A 25,668-nucleotide genomic window follows, 5' to 3' on the forward strand; every position below is an offset into this window, starting at 1 on the left:
ACTCAAAAGATCCACAGTACAACTAAATTACTCATCCAATGAGACTGTTTATCCATAAAGCAGGAGACAAGCAGCATACCCTCTGGCCAATATTTGAACTCATTTCGCACTCAGCCGATATCTCTCTATTCACACTCTCTGTTAACCTACTCCATCAATGAAGGGAAGACATTTGAAGTAAATTCAAATTGAAACAAAGTAATGACATTACAGTTTTAAGTAGTTGATAGATGCTTTTAGACAGACCAAAGTTTCTTAGGGAAGATCAAATTTCCTATGCATTGCAACTATATAAAAATTAAATAGCTTTCTTATTTTTCCCTCTAAAACACAGAAAATCGCCATAGTTACCCTTTATTATGATCTAGTATATTGAAATTAAATCCAATGCTAAAACAGTGATGGTGTCTTGGCCTACGACAATTAACATTTGTGGGCAAGATACAAATTTTTTTATTTTCAATGCATTGGCTCTAATTAATACCACAGAAATATTTGGATCAGTCTCAGAAAAGAAGTATCTAGCTAGTTCTTTCCTCTCTCGCTCTGGGCCTTTGTGGTTTTACTCCAGTTCTGCTTATTATAAAATAGCTCATTATTTTTCTTCAGTTCTTATATTAGTGACAACTTCCCTATCAAAAGCCATCTTCTGCTATGATTTCTATGAATTTTCAGCCTTGCAATTTACTATCATACAAAAAAAAAAAAAAGGTAAAAATTTTCATCATTTGTAGGCAGATTTGTACTGTTAAAAAAAGATCAAAAAAAGGAGAAAAAACCATTATTATTCCAGACAAATGTTACTTGTCTGTTACTCTCACTCTGAAAGACTCACAGCAGCTTATTTGTACTGCCTTTAGCAGTTGTGCTCACGCTCAAGTCTAGTTCTGCAAAGACAGCTGGATCCACATTGCCAGGGGAGACGGAGCTTGAAAAGGAGTTATCTTTTCTCCCCTCCCTCCTGCCCTCTTTTTGTGACTGAGGTTCCTTGCTAGGAATGCCAATACACTTCAGACTACGCCCACCACAGGCAAAATGAAGAATAAAGTCATGATGTAGCATGACTCTATAGGTTGTTGCTGAAAACAATCACATAGATCAAACATGCCTGAAGAAAAGATGGGGAGTTATCAGAACAAAGTTGGAATGCATAGCTGCTTACTACAGTATTACCCATATTTTTGAGGTAAGTTTAGTGCACCCTCTCAGGGAGTTTGAAATACAAGCCTCCCAAAGATGTCACTGTTGGAAGAATACAAGATTTTGAACATTGGCATACTGAGCTGTACAGTTTGTTCCCTGTTATTAGGGTATGCCTAATGAATCAGTACAGATGTTTCAGTTGCAGCCGCTTCCCTTCTCTAATCTCTTTTGCCAAGATTAAATGCTTTTAAAAAAAGCATTCCTGCATCTGCTGGATTTAAAGGTAACATATCCATTTTGTTTGCTTTACTGTGAAAGCTTTGAGGTCCAGAGGTCATAACTGGACAGTACCATGAGGATTCTGCAATACCAGCTGCCTTTCATTTCCTTAGGTATTTCAGAAAGAGAAAGAATGGATGGAAATAATGGATATTCATGAACAAGGTACAAAATTATTTACATCAATTGTATAAATATATATATATATATTTATATATAACAGAACAAGATAATTTCTTGCATTAAATGTCTAAAAGTTTTCAATAGTGTACCTGGCATTTAGCAGATCTAAGTCAATGTAGATTAATTGAAGTCAGTGGTCATGCTTTGATTTTCACTGAAGCCCTGCTTCAAATTGCAATAGCATGTGTGAGGAGTTAGATCTATAATGGGATAAGTGGGCTATCACAAAAATTGCTTAGGTAGCTGTAACTTCTGTTTCTGAAAGATCATTTGGCAAACTAGTAAGAAGAAGAGCTTTAGGCCAATTCCATCATAGTAATTTATTTTATCAAAGTCTCTGAGTCAGCATGTGCAAACAGTAATTAGGTTAGATCCTTTGCCCAAGACTAACAATAAAAATAGAGCTAATTATAGAGAAGAATTTCTTAACCATAATAAATAAATAGGTAACAGAGTCGCAGAGTAATTCAAGCATCTCCAAAAAACTCCCAAATTATTGTTAGGATTCTTGAGGCAGCCTTGCAGTCCCCAGTTAATCCAGCAGAAAATCAGTACTCATGCTGAAGCAGAGACCCAAAGACTCCTCCCAGGATGATATCTGAGGGCTGACTCTCTCAGTTAGACTTCAGCAGACCTTTGAATTCCACCTGCTCAGCAACTCATCCTTTGTGATTTTTTTCCCATTCACTAAGGATGTTCATCCTAGAGCTTTTGAGTAGGTATCAATACAAATTGAAGTCTTTGGATCTTGATCATAATTTTACATGTAAGTTGCTCCATTGCATACAACAGAACTTTCAACCTATTTGAAATGTTTTGGGGTTTTTTTGATTTCTTGCATATCCTGAATCAGAATTTACACAAAAATCATTAAAAATTCAACAGTGCAGAGCTAGTTTAGACAAAATAAAGATCTGATGGGCAGCACATTGGGAGCTAGGCAAAAAATTGTGAATCATCAGAATTCTGGGCTTTCTTGAACATTTATATTACTGTATGAGCTCTTATGTGCAGTTCAGACTTGTCCTGTAATTTTCAAGTAGGAAGTGACAATGGACATTTTCTTGTCAGGAAATAACTATCATTATCACAACCAAATGTTGCTAAACACAGGTGGTTTTGTGTTTTATCCTTTGTGAATGCTGGGAGCTGAGAAGAACAAAACTCTGAAAAGTTATATAGATTTATGCTGTACTAGGCTACACTATAGTGCAAAATAAGACAAAGAAATGCATTGTTAGAAACAACCTCACGATTACACATTTGGCATTCTCTTCATACAGGTGCAAAGGCTTTCCAAGATACAGTATGACAAAAAGTCAGAATTCATGGAATTTAATAGCTAAATGACATACTAAGATACTACATGAGCTTCTGTCAACTTTATAAGCTCTAAGGTTTTTTTTAATGGAGTCCTTTTCCATAACATCAACACTCAGATTACAAAGAACACAGGCCTTCCTAATTATATTAGTTTAATGAAATCAATAATAAGATTTGATACAGCTGATAGCAGAGGTACCTCTAGAGTGCAACAGAAATTACACCTTCAGACCTTGAGCAAAACCAGACAAAAAAATGCAACTTAAAAGTTTAAAAGTGTGAACAATATTTCAGGCATTATCTGATCAGATAAGAAACAGGTGTGAGAATTCAAATTACTTCAGGGCTAGATTTTACAAAACAGAAACTATTTTGTGTTGCTCCAGCAAAGTAAAAGGGGGCAAAGAGGGGAAGAAAAAAAGATCTCAATGCAAACTTTTTTTTTTAGCCATCCCCTTTTTCTGGTCAAATAACAAATTTTGTCAACTTTGTAAGAAGCTCCTTTTCACAATGGAAATCAAGAGAGAAAAATAATTTTTAAACAGTCTCACTGTCAGGGCCCTTTTTCTCCATGCTTGTGCTTGTGTTAGGGAGACCTGATAGTTAACCTTCAGAAGGTGCTGTGAGCTTTTTACATGCTAAGCAAGAGAGATGCATTGTGAAAGATCTCTTTGATCTTACTGCCAGGAGTTCAGAATCATTCTGTTGAGCAAAATGTATGTATGAAGAAAAAAAACATTATTTTCAACTAATGACTCTAAGCTGAAGTGAATATCCTGAAAAACAGACAAATTACAAGACATGGCTGGGGAGTGAGGAATGAGGAGAAACTCCTAAACATAGATTGAAATAAAATACTCCGAGATGTTATGTTTTTCAAACCAGCAGGACTTTGCACTTGCCCAGATACAAGAGCCACCAAAATATTTGTTCTGGATAAGTTTAGCTGTTGAAAGATAAGAATAACTTTTTTCTGTCCCTCTCTAAAAAGGTAGAAATTAATCTTGTTTCAGGAGACAGCACTAATTATTATTTTCCTTTCTCTATTGCCTGATTTGCAACTGTACAAGGAAAATGTTTCTGTAAAAAAATAAAGCATGATGAATGGGGTAAGAAACATATATTATTTGACAGTGCATCTCTAGCAGACATTTGGTACTTCACCAAATATATGTTTTTAAATAATAAAATACTCTATCAGCCTTTAGATTTAGAAGTACTTGAAAGTCTTCATTAACTTGTTTTTATTTCAACCAGACTGGACCTTATTGTTTTTCAGCTTGATAATGCAAAGCATATATTTGTTCTATTGCTTACCAACATATTTTAAAATAAGATTACATTTCATATGTTTTATGTACATATAAGGCCAAGGAAATTCCTGCAAAACAGTACCAATGTTGCTGGTTTTGATGTGATAAAGGGAGCTTACTGCTAAAATTCTGGCACTAAACTGCAGTGAGAAATCTGATTTTCCTCCTCTTTATAGAAGTCGACCTTCTGGCTGGTGATGAAACAGCTCTGACTTCATTGACTCATCCCTGAGCAGGTAGGAAACATAATCTTACCATTCCTGATGTTTTTCTTTCTGAAACAGTATAAACATCTCATATCTCTGAAGTATTTTAAAAGATATTGTCAGAGATTCTACAGAGTTTTTCATACAATGCTCTCTCAAACACTATTTTGTCCTTTCATTTTTTTTCAGGATACTTTTTAAAAAGCTTATACATTTCGGGAAACATCAACTTTACATTTTTGAGACCCCTAAGGTGAAGGCCCTTCTCTTGGATAGTTATGAGTAGGGTTTGTATATGCAGAAACCTACTTCCTCGATTTCATTTTCTCAGTCTAAAAGTAGGATTTAGTACATTCTTAATTTAATTACCTGGAAAAAGAAATATCTGCATTCTAATAAAGCAAAAGCCAAATCTTCAGCCTTTTCTCTTACCTTGCACTCTACTAAGACAAGTGTTTAAGTAGCTTTTATTTCTTTTTCTCTTCTTAAAGAAATGCAAATGTAGTATTTCACTTTAAAACACAAACAACTCACATAAATGCACCTGTCGAAACCATATGCATGCAGTTCAAACCCAGCTCCAAGCCTTCCTCTAAACACAGTAGTAAAAAAAATACTATCTTTGTGGCTTGTAAAAGTATCTCTAGTTCCCTAGATGATCCCATACAGTCATGAATCTTTTCTCTGCCTAAATATCATGAAGAAAGTTGTGAAAGCTCTTCCATGCAAATCTCAGATACAAATTAGATCACTTCTCACACTGTCATGTTTACCAGCTTTCCCTTAAGGCTTCTTTCTGACATTTTTCTTTACAGTTTCCTCTTGTTTCTTTTGAGTCCTCCCTTACTTTCAGCAATAGCTTCCTTTTAAGTGTCTACCAAGATTGCCTCTCTGCATATAATGCAGTTGCTATGGTTCCTGACCTATCTGAACACTTACAAATTTATATGAATGGGCTCTCAAAACCAGGATATGAACAACCCCTCACCAGTCTCAGTATTCACCCTCACTTGCATAATTGTGATACACAAGCTCAGGAAAATTGCATAGGATCCGCTCGAAGGATGAACATTTCAATCTATTGTGTCAGGCATCTAAAAGATAATTTGGTCATGGTGACACATTGCATGGTTCCTTTCTCTAGGCCTGTCTTTAGTTTTCCTGAGTTTTCCCATTTCAAAATCAGGGAAGCATACTAAAAAATATATATTTTCAAATCAACAGTACTATTACATGTTGCAAATAATCTCTGCTCCATTTATACAGGAGGATCCCATGGTTTTATTCAATTTGCTAGTAGGAAGTATGCTTAAAATCACCACAAAGCAATCTTCATTTCCAATCCAATTTTATATTCTGAACTCTGGGTCTCATCAGATTTTGTTACCAAAGTGTATGTATGTTTTCTGGAGATCAATGTGAAATATGAGAATAGCCTCTAGGAACAACAAGGAAAGGTTAATAAGAGACAAGCCAGCAAAGCTTAACAAGAAAAATCATTATTTCTCTTTTATGATCAGTTTAAAAATGGGTTTTGTTTCTAATAGTCACACCGAGTTAATTTCCTTCAAATAGTAATTGTAGAAACTGCAGTTGGAAATTTTTAAAAATCATATTACAAAGCAATTTAATAGTGGTTATTGCCACTTAGGTCTTTCATGTATGCAGTTATGCAAATTCAGCAAGCACAGTTCTGACTATATTTCCTTTGATTGACTGAAATCACTGTTAGAGGAACTAATTTATATGTTGGTGTCTGTTGCTCCTGTTATTTGTATTTTTAACTTCAAAAGTGCACAAGGTAACTTGTACAAGATTTCACTGTTCCTGATTCCACATGGCTTGCTGACAAAACTAAATTGGGAGGAGCTGTTGACTTCCTGGAAGGCAGGAAGGTCCTGCTGGGAGATCTTGACAAATTAGAAAGATGGGTAATTGCCAACTTACAAAGTTTAGCAAGGGAAAATTTTGGATTCTGCACCTGGGAGAGGACAACCCTGGATGTACAGACAGACTGGGGAATGAGATACTGGAAAGCAGTTATCATGGAAAAAGACCTGGGGTCCTGGTTGACAGAAAGTCAAGTCAGCAGTGCCCTGGCAGCCAGGAGGACCAAGCATGTCCTTGGGGGCATCAGGTACATCACCGTCAGCAAGGCAAGGGAGGGGATTGTCCCACTCTGCTCTGAGCTGGGGTGGCCTCACCTTGAGTGCTGGGGGCAATTTTGGGTGCCACAATATATGAAAATCATTAAACTATTACAGAGTGTCCAAAGGAAGACAATAAGGATGGTGAAGGGCTTTAAGGGGAAGCCATAGGGGGAATGGCTGAAGTCACTTGGTCTGTTCAGCCTGGAGAAGAGGAGAATGAGGGGAGACCTCATGGCCTTTGCAACTTCTTCATGAGGGGAAGAAGACAGGCAGACACTGATCTCTTTACTCGTGACCAGTGACAGGATTCAAGGAAATGTCATGAAGCTGAGTCAGGAGAAGTTTAGGTTGGCTATTAGGAAAAATGTTTTCACCCAGAGGCTGTTTGGACACTGGCACAGGCTCCCCAGAGAAGCGGTCACAGCACAAAGCCTGTCTGAGTTCAAGAAGCTTTTGGACAACACTCTTAGGCTCATGGTGTTACTCTTGGGGTGTCCTGTGCCAGGCCAGGTGTTGGACTTAATGATCCTGGTGGGTCCCTTCCAACTCAACACATTCTATGACAAGTTTCTATGATTCAACTTTTTTCTCAATCCTTGGCAAAGGGTGCAAATTCAGGACTGAGAATGAGCAAGGAATCAAGAATACAGACTAGGATATTTGCCAGTACTGACAGTCTCATTTACAAAAGACAGGATTTTTGAAAAAAGTTTTCTACTTCAAATTTTCCTTCTCAGTTTTAAAGGGAAGAAATAATCTTTTTTTTTGGGGGGGGGGTTTCCAACTCTTTCTGTATTCTGTGATATGTGTGACGAGTTCTAGAGATATCTAACTTAGTCTCCAAAGTCTGCTTTGTGTGACAAATGAAAATTAGATTAAGAAGCTGAAGTTCAGTATTGCAGTTGCTGATGCATTTTTTTGAACAATTTTCTCACCATTTGCACTTAAACTGTTTCTTTCAGTTATTTTAGTTACCTTCAGTGTTTCCCTAAAATGTTTTTATCTTTTATCCTTAAAAGTATTTTTACATATTTACATTTTTTCTTCCCTAATTAAGGAAACACTGAAATTTTGTGGGTTTTCCTCTCTTATTAAAAAAAAAAATCTTAAGCTATGTAACATTTCAAAAAAATAGTATTTCTACTAATTGAAACTTTGGTAGTTACTCTAGTTTTACACTTGAGCAAAGAAATGTTTGCCATTCCCATTTCTCCATAAATATTAAAGTACTGCACAGACATCCAAGAACTTAAATCCCATATTCTAACAGAGCCACTGTTCAGAAAGATTCAAACGCAACTACTAATTGTGTTACAACTCTGCAGTATGAATCAGAGAAATAAGAAAAATCTCAGTACATGCTCACTGAATTATTACTAGAAGTGGTGATACATGTGTACATATTGCCTTGGAAAGTAGCTAGATAAAATCTATGTCACAGAGAGTACAGAACCTAAAGCATGGAGTATAATGAGAAAAGCATACAGCCTTTGAATAGCACATTTGCAAATAAATTAATTGAAAATAACAGATATTTCCTATAAACATTTTGTGTTCTTTTTCTGTTAACTGCTCTAAAATGACACATCTTGCCATGATGGAGCAAGATTGCTGCATTTGCAAAGATATTAATGCCAAGAAATATATTGTAGGTATTTCTACTTTTAGCTTACACTTGGGAACTGAGAACAAAGAGGCTGGGATAGATCAGTATTTCTCTGAAGTCCATAAATTTCAAGTTTTTCTGTCTGTAAGTAGCTTGAAAATCAAGATTCCTGAAACACCAGGCTGATAACTCCCTGTCCTCTTGTGTTTTGCTTTTAAGCCATACAACTAAAATATTGTGTTTCTACTTCAAACAGAAAATGATTGCATGGGTAGCCAAGGTAATAACCCTCTGGATATTCCTTACTGGTTTTGTACTTTCTGTAAGTGTTCTAACCCAGCATTTACTAGAAATGGTGGTTATATGCGGCGTTGGGCTTTTCGTTGTCCCGGTCCCGGGCAGCTGGGGCCCCGGCTAAGCACGCTGCTTTTTGGTGAGACCGGGGCTGCCGCGTGGTGCAGAACTCTAGAGCCAAGCCTTCGTGTGGGTTGGCCGCTTTCATAGCCACACACTGAGAGGAGATGAAGGGAGAGAGAAGGCACACTCTGCCCCGCGGTGCTGAGAACTGTTTATTTCCTGCGTGGCTGCCGCAGTGGTCACAGCAGTGTTCCCAGGTGGACGCATGGGCAAAATGGCGATTTGGACAAAGGGAACATGGGGTTAAATGGGGGCAGGCAGACGGGGGCAGAAGCCCCCTCATCCAATGGGGACAGATGACAGGGGAATGACGCGGACCACGGCAACCTATGGGAACATGACAGGGGTAGGTACAGCGTTCTGGGACAAATGGGAATGCAGAGGTGGGGTGACTGACACGGAACTTTCAGGAATGAACAGGGACTGGCTATAAGATTGGCAGGTCAGAGCTCCTATGACAGACAGCTTGGAGCAAACCATTATGAGGGGAAAATGGAGGTGCATAGAACCAACTAACATTTATTAAGACCCCTAACTGAACCAACCCGGCATGCAACAGTTGTAAATACTGGTTTATAATGGCAATAGGCACTACATACAGTATCACAGCTGGTGAATATATTGCAGTTACCACATACAACTCAGGTCAAGGATTTTGTGTTCATTGCACAAAGTAAATAATGTTTATTGCTCAAAAACTCCAACCTCAAGTCAAGTATGCTGTGTTATCACATATTTCATTATAACTTGCAACGTCAGACTATGCTCAACACGCCCATCTGATCACTGGAGGAAACAGGGGAGTTTGTGCTTGAATTAAGACAGTTGTTGAGGAGGAATTTGGAACAAGAATTTCAGTTTAAATGGGTTAAGATGGTGCATGATCCAACTCTTTTCCTCCATGGAGGACAGATGTCTTATCCCACTTCCACAAAGACTGAACTATCAGAGACAGCAGTGCCCACTGGGACTCTGCCGTGGTGGAATTCTTTGGTATCCAGCTATCAGAAGGAGAGAGGTGAAAGGAAAAATATTGGAATGGAAGGAGATGCTTAAGCATAACAGCCAGAGGTAACAATTCACACACGCAGAACACCCAAACCAGGAGTGGGCCTCAGGAAATGTAATGAGTAATACAAGGGAATGGGCCTACATTTATGATGTTTGATTTAGGACTTCTTTTTACATAAGAGGAGTAGTCCACTTTCCATATTAACAAGTAAACATCAAGTCTTTTTTATTTTGTCCTGTGTTTCTTCATCATCATGCTGCTACCTTTAGCAGCCCTGACAATGATCTCATGCTAGTACAGATATTTGTGCACAACAGGCAGCAGTGTTAGCAGGGAAAACAAGCAGGAGTCTAAATGGCCTATTTTTGTTTCTGAAATATTTTATTTTCTGGAACAGCTACAAATCCTATTAAAATTATTTGGCTGCCTTTCACTCCCTATAATAATCTGACTAGCTAACAGGTGACTTTGTGGTAGCTGCTACTTGTCTTCCGGACCATACTAGTAACAGTAATTAACACAGCAGGAAATACAAATATTTCTACAAGGCAAATAATCATTGCAAGGCAACTGCACTCTTTGACCAGAGCGAGTAATGACTCCCAATACCTGTACAAGTTTTTATTCTTCAGCACTGAAAAACAGAATATGAGAAGTGTATTTTAAAGCCTATTAGCTTCTGCTTAGTATCTGTCAGAGAACTGGATAAAAAGAAACAGCTAAGGAGAACTAAGGAGAGATCAGTATTTTCTTCCATGGATGTTCTGTATTCATAGGGATGAGTTCTGATTGATTCATTTGTTGCAAAAATGAGATAAAACAACTTCAACTGGGAAAAAAAAATTAAGGGTCTAATGAGGGCTGAAGTGTATATGAAAGAACGATGTGAGACTAATACCAAATCAAAAAACAATTCCCTAACAGCTCCTCTGACCTTGTAGTCATAAAGTTTTGTGATAAAGTTTTGTGTGCATGGAGAAGTACAATGGAAAGAAAATGGCTTCTTTCCTAAAGCTGACTCCTCAGTGTAAAATAATCTCATCAAGACATGATAATTGTGGCAGAATATAAGGGAAGCATTTTGGCTGAAATATTATGAGAGTATAATTTATCCTTCTCCAGTTTGCAAACTAAACAGCATTATTCTTATTTCTTCATGCTCATAAGAGTATTGTGAGCTGATCACAAGAATCTGCACAGCAGTATTGGGACAATGCAAGAACATTCAGTAACAGCAAGACAATCTAGCACCTGATGCCTTCAGAATATAGTCCCTCAAAAAATATATATTTTTCATAATCATTAAAGCACATACAGAATGTTTCTTTCCTACTCCACATCAAATTCCATATGCTTCTCAGCCACAGATACTCATCTCAACAAATTTTAAACAGAGAACCTAAACCTGAAGGAAGCATTCTCCTATTCACACAGGCATAGAAGAATGAAGCTTAACAATGGCATGAGAGATGAATTAGACTAATTAAAAATAAATCCTGCTCAGTGTCATGCTCCATGCTAAAAGCTAGTTACATGTTCACAGTGGGAAATACTTTAATGCATGTACTCTAACCAGTCAGTGCTGTGCATCCTTTGTCTGTACTACAGGTACTCTGTACCCTCATTGTTATCTAGTGGTTCTAGGGTGTAGAAGGGGCAGGGAATGAGCAACAAATATCCTCAGGGTAAGACCTTGGGGTCTTAAAAATCTAATTAAGGAAAATGAATTTCACCCATGCAACTAGATGGAAGATTTTTTCCAAGGTGCATACAGCTCACTGAAATCCAAAGACAGGTCTGGAGTTTACTTGTTGCCACTGTTTTTTAAAGGAACACTGAATTAACTGTATTTAAAGTCAGACCATGCAAATTCTGCAGTAGGCTGTCCTGAAAAGTGCAGCAGCTATTCTTGTCCAGTATAGATAGAGCCAGTGTATAGAGGGGCGTAAAAGTCATGAACAGAATGAGAGCTTAATGTATAGCTGTACATGTAGGCTCAAGGCAGAAAAGAATCAAGAGGAAACACTTGGGCTTAGCACCATAGTACTTGTCTTTTGTCTTTTGGTGGTAGTGAAGTGGCAGAACCAGTTACAATGCAAAGTGCTGCCTTCCACACACACAGGCTTACCCTCTCTCCACCATGGGTTTTCAGTGGTGTGCTCTCTAGCATCATATATATTTTCCCAATCTGTGACAGAAATTTCAGAGAAACCAAGCCACTTATAAGGGTTCATCCCTTATCATCGAGCCCATCGTAGTATTTCAGTCACCTCTCCTTGCTCATAACTGCTAGAAAACACAGCAAATTCTGAAGAACACCTAAATTAGACCATCACCTGAAATCACTGCCATAATACAGAGTACAAGTTTGCTTTAAAGAGTATCTGTTTATGTGATTCACTTTTCCTCAAAGCTTTGTACTTAGGTAAATTCTCTTTTCTTCATGTAAGTTAGTACATCTCAGTGAAACATCCCAGTCTGAAGCTCACTCTCTATAACTCACCTCTCTAATAAAATGTTACCATTAATCACCCAGTAAGCATTGCAGTCACTCACCACTGACACAAAACCACGTCTCAGGCCATGCTGGTCTACAGGGTACAAGAAAGGTACTTCCTCATGCCACAGTATGAAACATCAAGAAAAATGAAGGCAATATTTCAAGATTCAAATCCTTTGTTGATCATTCTCATACAGAATATATCATTATATATAGACAAGAGACAGCTCTTTTTGCTCACTGATGCCCTACTTGGCTGATGAACACCCAGAAGACTTTATGAAGCATACAAGGCATTGTACATCCTAAAATCTGAACTTCCTATCCTGTCTGGGGAGTGTGGCATCATTAATCTCAACAATTCAATCAACTCACCTGAGGATACATCTGGTCATGACTTCTAGGTAAACCCTGGGTGGTCAATTCCCACCTTTGGCAGTGAAATTTATTTACATATAGATGATGAAAAATTAGCTCAAAAATTCCATAGAAGGCAATAAATCATATAAACAGACACAGCAATCTGCCACAAATAAAAACACCCCAAGAAAAATCAGTGAAATACATTTTAAACAGAAATTATCTGAAAAGCACAGGATCCAATCACTTAAGCTAAACTCTGTTCTCACATACCAGAATTTATACCTTTGAGTGCCAGTCAGTAGAGATGGAGAAAAGGACAAATATTTATTCTGGTCTCAGAATCAAGGTCCAGGTTTAGAAACCTGAAGGTCTGAAAGTTCTGTTTCTGTCTGGCTTTAGACAAACATTTTGGATGGTTTACACACTGGTTACATTGCAACTGTCTCTGCAGTTTGGTGGGGGGTTTCAGTTTCCCATTGATTTTACAGGAGTCTTTTGAAGGCCAGATAATTCATCTGAGTGGGATGCTAAGTGCTAAAGCTACTAGGTATCTTATCTCACTGCATCATGTTTTGTTTTTTCATATTTCAGAGGAAAATATCATGATATTTGGGAATAACCTGGGATATTTTCCCCATATACAAGAGCTGAAGGAATTTAAAATAACTGTTATTCCTAAAATATTCCCCTGAATACTACTAACAAAAACCAGATTTCTGAATGTATGAAGAAGGATTAACAGAAAAAAAAAGAAGAGAGCATTGTTGCATTTGTCATTAAACAACTTCCTCAGTCATAAAACAAGAGAGAGACATATACAGTCTTTATTTACCATCCTGGGAGACACCAGCCACAGAATTCTCCCTGGCCTGTACTCAGTAATGACCAATTTTTCATAGAGTTTCCATCTAGAAGAAGATTAGATTATGTCTCAGGATAGAAGGAACCTCAAAACATAATTCAGCCCAACCTTTCCTGAGAAATGGAGTTTAAATCAGAATCTAGCATTCTGTCCAAATCCACCTTGAAAATACCCAGGGAGGGAACTCTACTACTTACCTGAGGAGGTTGTTCCAATGTGTGACTGTTCTTACTGTGAAAAATTTCTTGTGAAAATATCTTATATCAGGATGAAATCCCTTCCAATGAAATTTGTACTCATTTCTCCTTGTCCTCTCCATGTGTGTTTTTTTTTTTTTTTAATTGCTCTGTATCTTCTAATGCCCATGCTGGTATTTAGAACCATACAATTTAAAGCCCTGAAAAGTTAGATATTTTTGTTTGTGCTCAGATGAAACATGAACTTTAAATAAAACATGGCTCCAAATCTTCCCAAAGCAGCAACAACAGGAACTCTAACCATTAAAATCCACATCCCATGAATTACAAAATACTAATGGCAGCGGAAATACAGCAAAATCACGTAAAATTTCAATTTAAGGCACTCACTGTTTTACTGCACCTTCCTGTACATATCAACAATACAGTTTCTTTCTAAAGCACCAAGATCTTTAGAGATTTAGCAATGAAGTCTGTGTGAATTCTGTTTTTCTTTCTTTTCCAACCTTTCACTCTAAACACATAACCATGTTTAAAGGAAGAAAATGCATGTAATGGAATCAGGCATCATGTAGCATCATACTGAAATGTAAGAGGGCAAACAGAAGTATTTAAACATTCTTTCTTCTAGCTCTTGATAGATTACATAAGCATGGTTGCTTGGAACAATCTCCATGTTATTTTTAATATTGAATACATGTCCCATAATGCTTTTGTGTAAAATTCCTCCCTGCATATGTAGCAATTATTCTTATCACATTGCATCTGGTGATGCACTGTTCCATGAGCACACTATGTTTTCAATTGCACAGTTAATTTTTATTTTATTTTTGTTTGTCACCTCACCACTGGAAAGAAGGTTTCCTAGAAGTTATTTCATTTCACATCTGATAATACCAAGCCTTCATTCAATACATTACTATAAAAATTAAGTATAAACAACTGCATTTACATGAGGTTAGTGAGCAAGTCAGGAGATGGAAAGCCTAAAGAATTCATTGTGTCTTCTGCTACAAGGCTGTAAGAGAATTCTTGATGAGAATAAGGAAGCACATAACAAGAAATAAGGAGGAAATAACTCCATTTTTAGTGTGCAGATATTTTTCGTATAATGCCATTAATATTTGGGTATATAAATTTGAAATTAATATGTCCTCTTCATAATCTGTCTTCTCATGAAAGAGCACAACATTAGCCTCTTTTTGTTCTGCTATAAGTCAGCCACTTGGAGATGAGGCACTGATGGGTTTTATTTTTGAGGAATTTTCCTCTTTAATTTTGAATTACTACATTCCAATCAATATATACATTCACAACATGCTAATGTAATCAAACATTAAAAATGGTCACTGCAAACATAGCATAATCTTTATGTCTCGAATATTTGAAAAAAAAAAAGAGGAAAACCACTTGTGAAAGAGCTTGCAAAGAAGAAAAAATATTTGTGAAACCAGTATAAAGCAGAAAGGCTGAGTATCATTTTCAGGACTAAAAACCTCTTCACAATACTAATGGATAATCTGTAAATATTTAACTTTGTTACAAGGAAAGGAATTAGCAGAATAGCACTCTTTGATCAATATTTGCTGCATTCTGTATAATTTCCAATGGGCTTGAATAACAAAATCCTATATATTGACTAAAATATGCTACACATAATTGAAGCTTAAAATAAAGGGTCATGACAAACTTACTTGATCAGGAGGAAGACAGTAATCTGATCTTAGTCTGATCAATTGTTTCTTGCATCGCAGTAGAATTTGATAGTTCCCGTAGTCATTATTTTTCTGGAAGCTTTCCAAACCATGGACAAATTCAGTCCCTGAAATCAGGAGGTTAAAGTATTAAATAAATTAAGATGATGTTAAAGAAACAGGACAAATGGAAGTATGAGCAGTGAGAAGGTAAAAATCCCAAAAATATTTGGGTTCATAGATTAATAAGGTGTTTAGTTCATCATTTTGCTTTCATCTTTCTAGCTTGTAAAACTAATAAGAAAGAGTTCTTGTAGCTTTTGTCCCAGTTTCATTTCATACTTTGCCATGGAAGCACAGAAGGGACAGCAAATGTGAACAGAGAAGCCTCAGAGAAGTTAGCACTGGTTGTGACATCCAGGAACCATCCAAGCAGATCAATGCTCTGTCAGCCTCAGGAAACTACCAAGCACTATTTGGGAAACATCAGCCTGTGAACTTAATTCTGGTTTAAATTTCACATTCTTTCAGTAGCTGAAAGAAAGCTGCCTTGAAACAAATATAGTTCCTATCTTTCATTCAAAACCTTTCTGCATATTTGGTTCCAAGAGAAAAGCTCAAAAAAGGAACTTCACATTACATAGATTTCTAGTGCTAAAATCTTTCGGAGATAAATTGTTGCAGTTAGCCTGCTCCTCAACTCACCACCCTTTCTGTTGCAACATGTTACGAAGTCTGGAAATTTGGACCTGCACATTGGCAATTTGGACTCTGGATTCAGAGTATGAGTATCTTTTTTCTCAATGTTGAACATGGATGAAATCATCCCAAGACAGGAGCACCTGAGCACTGCTCTCACTTGCAATGGAAGAGACAGGGCAGGGACTTCCAGTGCAGGCAAGCCCAGTTCCCCTTAGACCCACAATCTTCCAGGGCAGAGTTTATTTCCCAGAGTATATCCTCTGTGGTAGATGTTGGATCATATCCTAGCAAAGAGGAGTTTTACAGTTAACTGCTGAATAAACATTTGCATAAAGTGTATTTCAACTCTCATTTCTAACAAGTAAAAGGTTTAGTCAAGTAACATTGTATTTCACATTTAAGTTCACATATCCTTCAACTCCCATGAGGATTTTAAGTGATATATGTCAAAAACTGCCAGTGAATGCCCAAGGAAACCAAGTAGACAAAATTATATACAATCTAACATAAAATATCACTTATTCTTCACGGCTGAAACAGTAAAATAATTCCTTAAATTACCATATTTTCTTTTCAAATGTAGACCTCCTTTTTCTCTTGAAGTATTCTGAATTATCTTAGATTAATAAACCTTTCTTATGATTGATCAAGAGTTATGATAACACTCCATGATTGTTTTTAACAATCTGATCCCCTATTGTTACTAATTATAATCAGGAATCACACATAATCCTAATAAATCAATGAGGGATTTTAGAAATTAAATTTCAACAGAGCAACTGAAATAAGAATTCTGGGAGATCTCAGACGCACTGAGATTTTACTGATGCAGACAGATCTCAGATCTGAAAAGTCACGCACAATCACCCCAGAGACCCTGGCTCTGAATCTCCAAAGAACTCCAGTATTATACAAGATCTCATCTTCTTTCTGACAGGTTTCAGGACTTGATTTCAAGGAAGTATAAAATTCATCCTTCAGAAGATAAGAGTACCAACTTAACAGGGTGGAAAAAAAAAGCCCCACCGTCTATTCTCACAAATTAAGCACCAGCATGCAAACAATTAGGAAACAAACAGAAACAGAATGCTTCCCCATGCAGGCTAACTGAAGATTTCCAGACTATTTTTTATTCAGTACATTGTCTGAGACCTCAGGATAAAACATTCCTCTTACTGATAATAGAGATGCCTGAGAGCCAGATTTGTAGTCTTTTCCGTTTTTTTATGTAAAGGACTTTATGAACCATGTTCCTTCCTATCCTCAGCTGCTATTCATCTTCTAATATGTAGTTATATTTGCAATTGCACACAAGTAAGGTTCTTTTGTGTTTCATTCTTTTCAGAGATCTTGGTTGTGTTATAACCACTATAACCTCAGTGGTCTCTTACACCCATCTAGTACTGGTTACTATTCATCTTTAAGTTTTTGTGTGATTAAATTGAAACTTGACTCCTGTTCCCCTGAAGTGAAACATGGAAAAGTCACTTGTATATACTTTGCATATAGACATAACTGTTTGTACTCTGAATTCCATTCCTACGTGTCCAATGGGTAAATAAAGACAAATAACATTCACAATTCAATTCTTAATGGATTATGATGGATATTAAATGAAAAACTTCATCTTGGTTATCAAATTCTATTGAACTGGCATAAGAATTCTGCATGAGTTTTCACAGCGTGGAAAAATACATCAAAAGTAGAAGCAGATGTATAGACAGGAAGAGATTGCTGGTTTCTGCTCAGTAAAGCATACACTCTGGGTCTTTTATATTCATAAAGTGCTGTCATAGTCCTAAGGAACAGGGAAAAGAAAAAGAAAAGTTGAAAATATTATCTCTATGGCATCATTTTCCGGGGAGCCAGAAAGCATGTTCATTAGAAAAGGTTACAATTTTGTTTGTCAAGATGGATATTTGTAACATTAACTCATTAACTGCTCTTTAGTAGAATGACTTAAATAAATCAAATACTTTTTATCATTTCTACTCTCGAAAGAACTTTGTCTCAGATCATTACACATGAGGACAAAACAATATTTTACAGGAAGATTTAATATCTTCCAATTTCATTTGGGAAGAAAATGAGCTAAACTTTGGGAAACCAAATTTAGTTTACTGGAAAATATTAATTAGGATGGCAGGTGAGAATGTATGTAAACACACACATATCATCATTGATTTGATCTGGTATAAATTTTCTCATCGGAGAAAAGATAATACATGCTTCCCAATAAACACAGGCTTATCCACTGTGTAGAGTGATTGTAGTCCATGCCACTTACATTTCTCCATGGTCATCGCTTTTTTGCTTGCTACTGACCTATCACATTTTTGGTAGTTGTCTGGCTTAATTCAGATGGTTTCAGGGAAAGACAATTTGCATAGGTTACAAATTACAGCTCTGTCAGTTTCTAATTTTTAAATTGCTTTATATTGCTTATTTGCTTCATATTTCCTTTACAAAAAGCATAAAATCAGCCCAGCATTAATGTGACTCAGATTGAAAACCCTCCCCCCCAGAAAAAAATTATTTCTGCATCTGAAAAATATTCTATCTGCTGATTTTTGCTTCTGGTACACAGTTATCATCATCAAGAAGCTGCAAATGTCATTTGATTATTGAATCAGATTTAGGTAAATCTTTCAGACTATACGACAGCTGGTACGTGAATTTAGTCTGAACACCTGTCATGGGCATGAGAGTCTTAACTAGACAATTTTTTGTTTAATTTATTCATTGCCAGTTACACCAACTTCTGATTTATAATTCAGGTACTGGGAAAAAAAACTTCAACATAGAATTATAGAATACAATAAATACTTGGAGCTGGAAGTGTTAAGGTCACCTAGTCGTACCTCCAGCAGTGAGAAGGGTCATCTCATCAGGTTGCTCAGAGCCCTGTCCAATCTGACCTTAAATGTTTCCAGGCATGGAGTATCTACCACCCTTTTGTACAACCTGTTCCGATTTCTCATCACTGTCAACATAAAGAAGTCCTCCTTATATCTAGTCTAAATCTGCCCTCATTAGCTTAAAACCCCTTGCCCTATCACAGCAGATCTTGCTAAAGCTTGTTCAAATCTTTCTTATAGGACCGGCTTAAGTACTGAAAGGCTTCAATAAGCTCACCCCAGAACCTTATGTTCCCCAAGCCGAACAACCCCAACTCTCTCAGTCTGTCTTCATAGGAAACCTATTCCAGCCCTCTAATAATTACTGTGGTTCTCTGCTGGACCCACTCCAACACATCCACGTCTTTACTGTGCTGCAGACCCCAGAGCTGGAACACTACTCCTAGTGAAGTCATATCAAAATGGAGTAGGGGGGGAAATCAACTCCCTTGACCTGCTGGCCACACGGCTTTCAATACAGCCCAGGAGAAAGTCGGTCTTCTGGGCTGAAATACCTAGAAAAAACCTTGTGATTATTTTTTATATTCCTTGCCATGTTCAGCTCCATCTGTGCCTTGGCCTTCCTGACCCCTTCAACATAACCAGGCAGTGTCCCTGCATTCTTACAGGACACCTGTCCCTGATTCCACTGCCATTTTTTTCTTGCCCTTTAGTTTGTCCAACATGTCAGTCTTGCCCTCCATTCCTGATTTCTTATTCCTAGGGATCAAGAGCTCTTGCACTCTGTGGAAAGCATCCTTAAAGACCTACAAGCTCTGGTGTGCTCCTTTATCCCTGAGAGCAATTTCTCAGGGTGTTCTATTGACTAATTCCTTCAACAGTGGGGAGTTTGCTTTCTGTCTGCAGAACCTCAACAACTTCCCCTGGGGATCATGGTCCTGCAAGGGCACTGCTTGTCACAGTGACAGACCTTAAGGCAGCCTGGGGGAGAAAATTCATCAAAAATGTACTTAATCTAATTGAGCCTGGAAAAACAGTTTGAATATTGATTTCTAGCCCCTTAACCTTTTTGAAATAACATAATTGGCCCTCAGGAAGGAAAAGCTACACACTGCTGATGTAAATAAAGGTATTTATTAGGTCTTGATGGAATATGTTCAATCTTCTCCTAGTTCTACAAATTAATTTTCATGGCAAGGAGGATACAGATTATCCTCAGAGTTATTATGCAAACTCATAAAATGTATATTTGATTGAGACAAGCAAAGTATAAATATTTTAAAAACTCAAATTTTAACGTATATTCAAGCCTACACATCTGAAATCTTTCTCAGATACTTCTACTAGAGAATATAAAATTTTAAAAACATTCTTAAAAGGTAACTCTACACCTGCTATGTAAATTAAGGCAAAAGAAAAATCAAGTTATTAATATTACTGAATATAATTTATCATTAGCAAAAAACTAATAAGGGGTATATCTGATTACTTATTTTGTCATGTTTGCACTATTAGAAAATGCCCAAATAGCAGCAGTGTTTAGAAGACTTTATTCCATAATAATAAAAGTAAATATATCATCTTCCTTACAGAAAAAAAAATTCTAATATGTTATTTATATTTGATAACTTCTGATCATGTCTCAGTTAGTGTATTTCCAGGCCAGGCATCTGTGGCATCACCATGTTATATCTCCTCAGAAGGCCACGAGTGTTATGGACTTGTACCTTCCTTGAAATGAATATAATACTGCTCATTCATGCTGGTTTCAGAATTTCATTCAATAAAAATCTAGTCATAAACTTGCCATATAACAAGATTTCTCCAGAGAAACTGCTTTAAACCAGTAGCTCTTTGATATATCAAATGATAGTCACATCATATTTTCTTTTCCCCATTCAGTCATTGAGATATTACTCTGAGAAAAGAAAATGTGATAAAGATTTATTTATTTTAAGCTTTGTCACCTCTGAAGAAAAATCATCCATCCTCCAAAAATTCATCTTGCTGCAGCCGGAACATAAATAGCTTTATTCATTTAGAAAAAAAAAATCTCACTTTACCTTACAATCATTCACATCAACAACATAAGAATTACAGTACTTTTCTCTTCACTAGAGAACCATCTAGAAGCAGATTCAGACTTCAGAACCCAGACAAGAACAGTTCAAAATTAATTACCTGAAGACCTAAACAGGACCTATACATGTCAGGAGGTGATGCTCATAATGGCAGCACCAAGATTTTGGCCTGTTGGCTACTGTAGTGCCATAAATAATTAGGAAAAAATTTGCCCTGAAGAGGCAACAAAGGTATTTGATATAATCATTAAAGATTAGAGGACTGAAAACTATTCTTGGTAGTGCAGGTACACAGCTTTTACATCCTTGAAAAGTAGGTGGATACTACCATGGTTTTCCTAGATAACAACATCAAAAATATAGTTACAGTTCAGGGTATAAGCAGCAATAATTGCAGTCACAAAAAAAACAAACCTGTTGTGGCAAGGAGTTTTGTTACAAGTAAGCAGTTAATTATTGATTGTACTGATCACTCAAGGTATTTTGCTGGTTACTAAATTAAAACAATAGGTAAATCATTATTCAAGGCCATATGTTTATTCTGAAGGGGAAAAACATCCAAGGCATTACTAGTGACTTTATTTACATTATTAGGCTCAAGACACATTTTCACTTCCTTTCTGTATTTTCAGATATTGCTACTATAATTCAAACAGTAACTCAATTAAGTCTTAGTAAAAACCTCAGAGTTTATCCTATCCCAAAGGTGACTGGACTTGTTTGTGGCAAAACACTGTCACCCAAGAGCTAAAAAAGACTTCAAGTTTTCTGAGCCTGTTCCTTATCAAAATAGTTTCCAGGATTTCACTTATTAGATAGGTGAGAGCAGTACTATTGCTTAGACCTCTTCATCAGGTGCCAGGCAAAGAGAAGTTTACGTAAGCCCCACCTGAGGGGATACAAACATCAGAATATGCAGTGTCAATGCAGTGCAGCAAACAATCTGGCTACTGACAGTCTTGCAGACATCTGGGACACAACATATCAGCTGCTTTCATATCTAAGAAAATGTACAGTTCCTATCCTCTTCTTCCAATGGAGAAAGAAATAGTCATGAAGATTTCTAGTCATTATTCCAGGCATGTTCAGAGGTTAAGGAGACCATGGCCCAAATTCTGTCATATATATGTACATCCATCTCAGCATGAACATTGTACCTGGTTTTGACAGCAAAAATAGTTTATTTACATGAAGTTTAGGAAATTTACTTATTATTAGACAAATTTTACTCTGAGTGTACAGTGCTAACAGATGGACAATTGTTTACAAATGGTTTATAAATAGTCAGAAAGTAAGCTTTGAATATTTCACTGCTTTGCAAGGAACTTCCTATAGGTACACCATGATACTGTGAAGAGATTAATCTAAATTTTATAGTAGGTGACACATTTCAGATTGACTGCCCACGAATGGAAATGCTACATAAGGCAAATGAATGAAGGGAACAGCTCTGCTCCATTTCTAAAATAGAGTCTGCAGGCTCAAACAGAGCAAAGAATGGAATCACATTCTGGGTAATCTCAGAAACTGAAAATGTGTGAAGGGATTTGGAGTTGAAAAAAGCTGCATATAAAGCCGACAGAGCTTTGTTAGCTACTATTACTGTACATTCAGCAATAAGGAGCTGGGGCCAATTTCACAGCAATTCATTAGTAGATGGAAATTAAATTTTAAGAATCGTTGGTATCTATTCAATGTAAAATTCAATCCAAAGTATTTTGGGATATTTATACCATAAGAAGTTTTCAAAACATTTCTCATTTCCTAGTTACTAGAACTAATATTAGCTGCACATGAATATCAAATGTAATTCCATTTCAAGTATTTTTTTCTTAATACAATATCCCAAATTCAATCTGCCCTATAAATGGTTCTGTTAAAGGCAGTTGTTTCAAATACCAACATACCAAACCACATCTCTACTGCAGAGGAGACAGAAAAGAAGTATGAGGAGAGAATTTATAAACTCCAAATATAGATTGGCTAACCCCTCATCATTCTTCCATTGTATGCCATTAATTTAAATATCTGCTTTATAATTCAATCCTCAGTATCCTCCCCACAAGTATTTTTATACAAACTGAGAATAAAAGTGCCTAGGATTACATTTGTCTATTCAAATTCAGACAGAATTTAAAAGTTAGCACTACTTAGTTCACATTATATGAGCCAGATTTTATTGCAGTTTTAAAATGCTACAGAAGGAATACAATTGGACTATAGAGAGAAACCAAAAATTATCTGCTAGAGGTATAAATAGTGCCAGATTTTATTGCTTAGCACCTATGTCTCTCAAGTACTAGTCTATCTGTCACATGTGTTGGAGGAGAATGGTGTGTATTTGGGTGAGAAAGGAGTCTTCCCTATTCTAGCTTTTCTAGGGATATCACAGGAGTGCAGACATTTAGAGCAGCACAGATACTGATCTAGGTCAGTGAATTCACCACACTTGAAAACAGTACATCCAAAAAGAGACCTATAACAGGATCCTGTGAAGTCCCTTGGTGTTTTGATTTAATGGAATATCACTGCAGCAACTAAAAGAGATTTGTCAGAGAACCTGTTGAATCTTGTCTGTAGGTATACTACAGGGTAGAAGAACTTTCCTAATAAGGGAAGAGGTAAAACTAAAAAGGAATGAAACTTGCCTGTGAGCAAGTGACACTAAGAAAACACAGTGATTTTTTTCTTTTTTAAATTATCCTATACATTGCAGGAATGAGAAAGAGTCAGTTTGTTACAGATCCTTGCCATTGAGACGCATTAAAAATGCTTCATCTGGACTTCTTTTCAGTAAACCTTTGGCTTTCACATCGTTGCCTTACATCTGTGATTTCCAAATCATTATACTATTGCCAAGCTATTGTACACATTTCAGGATGCCAGCCAAATTCTAATAATGGCATCATTAAGAGAGTGATATTGCAATGGTAAGTGCTGTATTACTTTGCTCATTTTGGCAATCAGTGATGTCAGTAATATCCTGTTCCTTAGGAGGCCTAATTAAATTCTTTCATTGAAATAGTCAACATTCGTGTTTCCAACCACTTTGCAACTACAGTAATTCTTTGTCTGCCAGCTGTGAGAATTTCCTATCCTACCGTCTCACATCAGTAAACCAAAGAGAAAAAGTTCATTTCACACTTACATAATATAGTCATGACTGAGGTAGGTAATAGACATATTTTGCTTGTAATAATTACAAACTAAACAGACTCTAGCCTATTAGAATAGACTCTAGTCAAAAAAACATGTATCAAATTCAGGCCTAACAAAGTTTTTCAGAAAACACTACCTTTTAATTAGCAGATCAAACAGCTAATCCAGTCACTGATGTAGGGAGAATATGATCAGTCTTCATTTGGATCTAAAGCAACCAAAAGCAGCAAGCAGTAGAATTCAATTGCATCAAAAGTCATTTGCAGAAGATTTATGTGTGAGTAGGACTCTGGATCACAAATCCTAAAACATGAGACTGGCCCCAAACCATGTCAGAAAAAGATATTAAAAACAAAGACACATACTATCTGAAAAATAAACTAGAGGGGAATGTACTACTGTGCACTTTTGACCCTCTTCCTACCAGTGTTACACAGCATAATGTCTTGAATCTAGAGCTAATAATTATTTCCTCTATAATGCAGAGCCTCATGTCTGAACTTTAGTCTGAATCCACTACCAAGGAGAGCCATTAGCTCACTGTAGAAATCCAGAGAAATTTTTTGTCTAAGCAGAACTCAAGATGCCAAAAAATACTATGTAGGAAATGTGAAAGAGGAACATGAGCACCCTTATCTGCCTGGGATCCACAGCTTAAAATCCTTTTCTGAAATAAAAGGACTTATTCAAAAGATCCTTTTAAAGAGAGATTCATTATTTTCTTTGTACACAGCTGGGAGAGGACAGATACAAGCCTCCTTCTTCAAAGCCACACACAGGAAAGGTTCGAAGCCCCACAAGAGGATAATTGAAGCCACATTGGATCTCATCAATTTATGTTTTGGTACTGCAGAGAAAAGAATGCAGGATTCTAAATGCAGAAAAACCCCAGAATCATAAAAATTTTAAATTGTAAAGACCTCTGGAGGTAGTGTAGTGCAATCTCCTCTTCAAAAAACCTAATATAATTTCTGAGAAACTTGATCTAACTTCATATTCACTCAGGGCTTTGCCCAGACAAATTTTGAAGATGTCCAGGGCTGGAGATTCCACTGCAGCCTATTACACTGCTTGATCATTCACAGTGAGCAGACTTTTCTTTCTTTATGTCCAGTTCTGTAGCAGTGTTTCTTGTCCATTCATCACGGACCTCTGAGAAGAGTCCAATTTTATCTTGTCTATAATTGTCCATTAGATATTGGAAGACTCAATTTGAAGAACTTAAGACTCTGTGTCCTATTTAGAAAAGTATTCAAATGCTCAGCTCAACATTATTTTGGATGCACAGGGGAAGGAGAAATGCACAGCTCAACACAGGTCAAAATTGGTCAAAATTTTTCCATGCACTATAAATGATAATTTTTTAAAAAGTTTTTATTTCCATTTGATTCACAAAGTGGTAATAACATCTTTCTTTTCATAGGGTTACTTATCAATAGGAAGGCATTTCATAAATAGCTAATTGGAGAATGTCATATTTGTAATTAAAACAGTCAGAGTGAAATTAAAACATTTGCTGACGACATGATAAATTGTGCCAAAGCTGGGAAACTTGGAATAATATTGCTTGCATGCACAATTAATAAAAATTTTAAATTTGGTTTTCACATTTTAGAGTAT

At 36.6% G+C, this 25,668-nt stretch overlaps 1 long non-coding RNA gene across 3 annotated transcripts in view; it reads right to left on the minus strand.

Annotated features, from left to right (window-relative positions):
- The window catches only part of LOC137485530 (uncharacterized), a 259,654-nt gene that overhangs the window by 96,190 nt on the left and 137,796 nt on the right, over window positions 1–25,668 (minus strand). For 2 of the 3 annotated variants that reach the window (XR_011005356.1, XR_011005360.1), the window contains exons 1-2: window positions 24,185–24,515; window positions 15,249–15,376 (exon numbers count right to left, since the gene is read on the minus strand). This is a non-coding gene — a long non-coding RNA (uncharacterized lncRNA). Of the gene's footprint in view, window positions 1–15,248; window positions 15,377–24,184; window positions 24,516–25,668 lie in introns of those variants that run through there. The other variant, XR_011005359.1, reaches the window with a different exon arrangement.

The sequence above is a fragment of the Anomalospiza imberbis genome, chromosome 1 (assembly GCF_031753505.1).
Source record: "Anomalospiza imberbis isolate Cuckoo-Finch-1a 21T00152 chromosome 1, ASM3175350v1, whole genome shotgun sequence".
Taxonomy (NCBI): Eukaryota; Metazoa; Chordata; class Aves; order Passeriformes; family Viduidae; genus Anomalospiza; species Anomalospiza imberbis.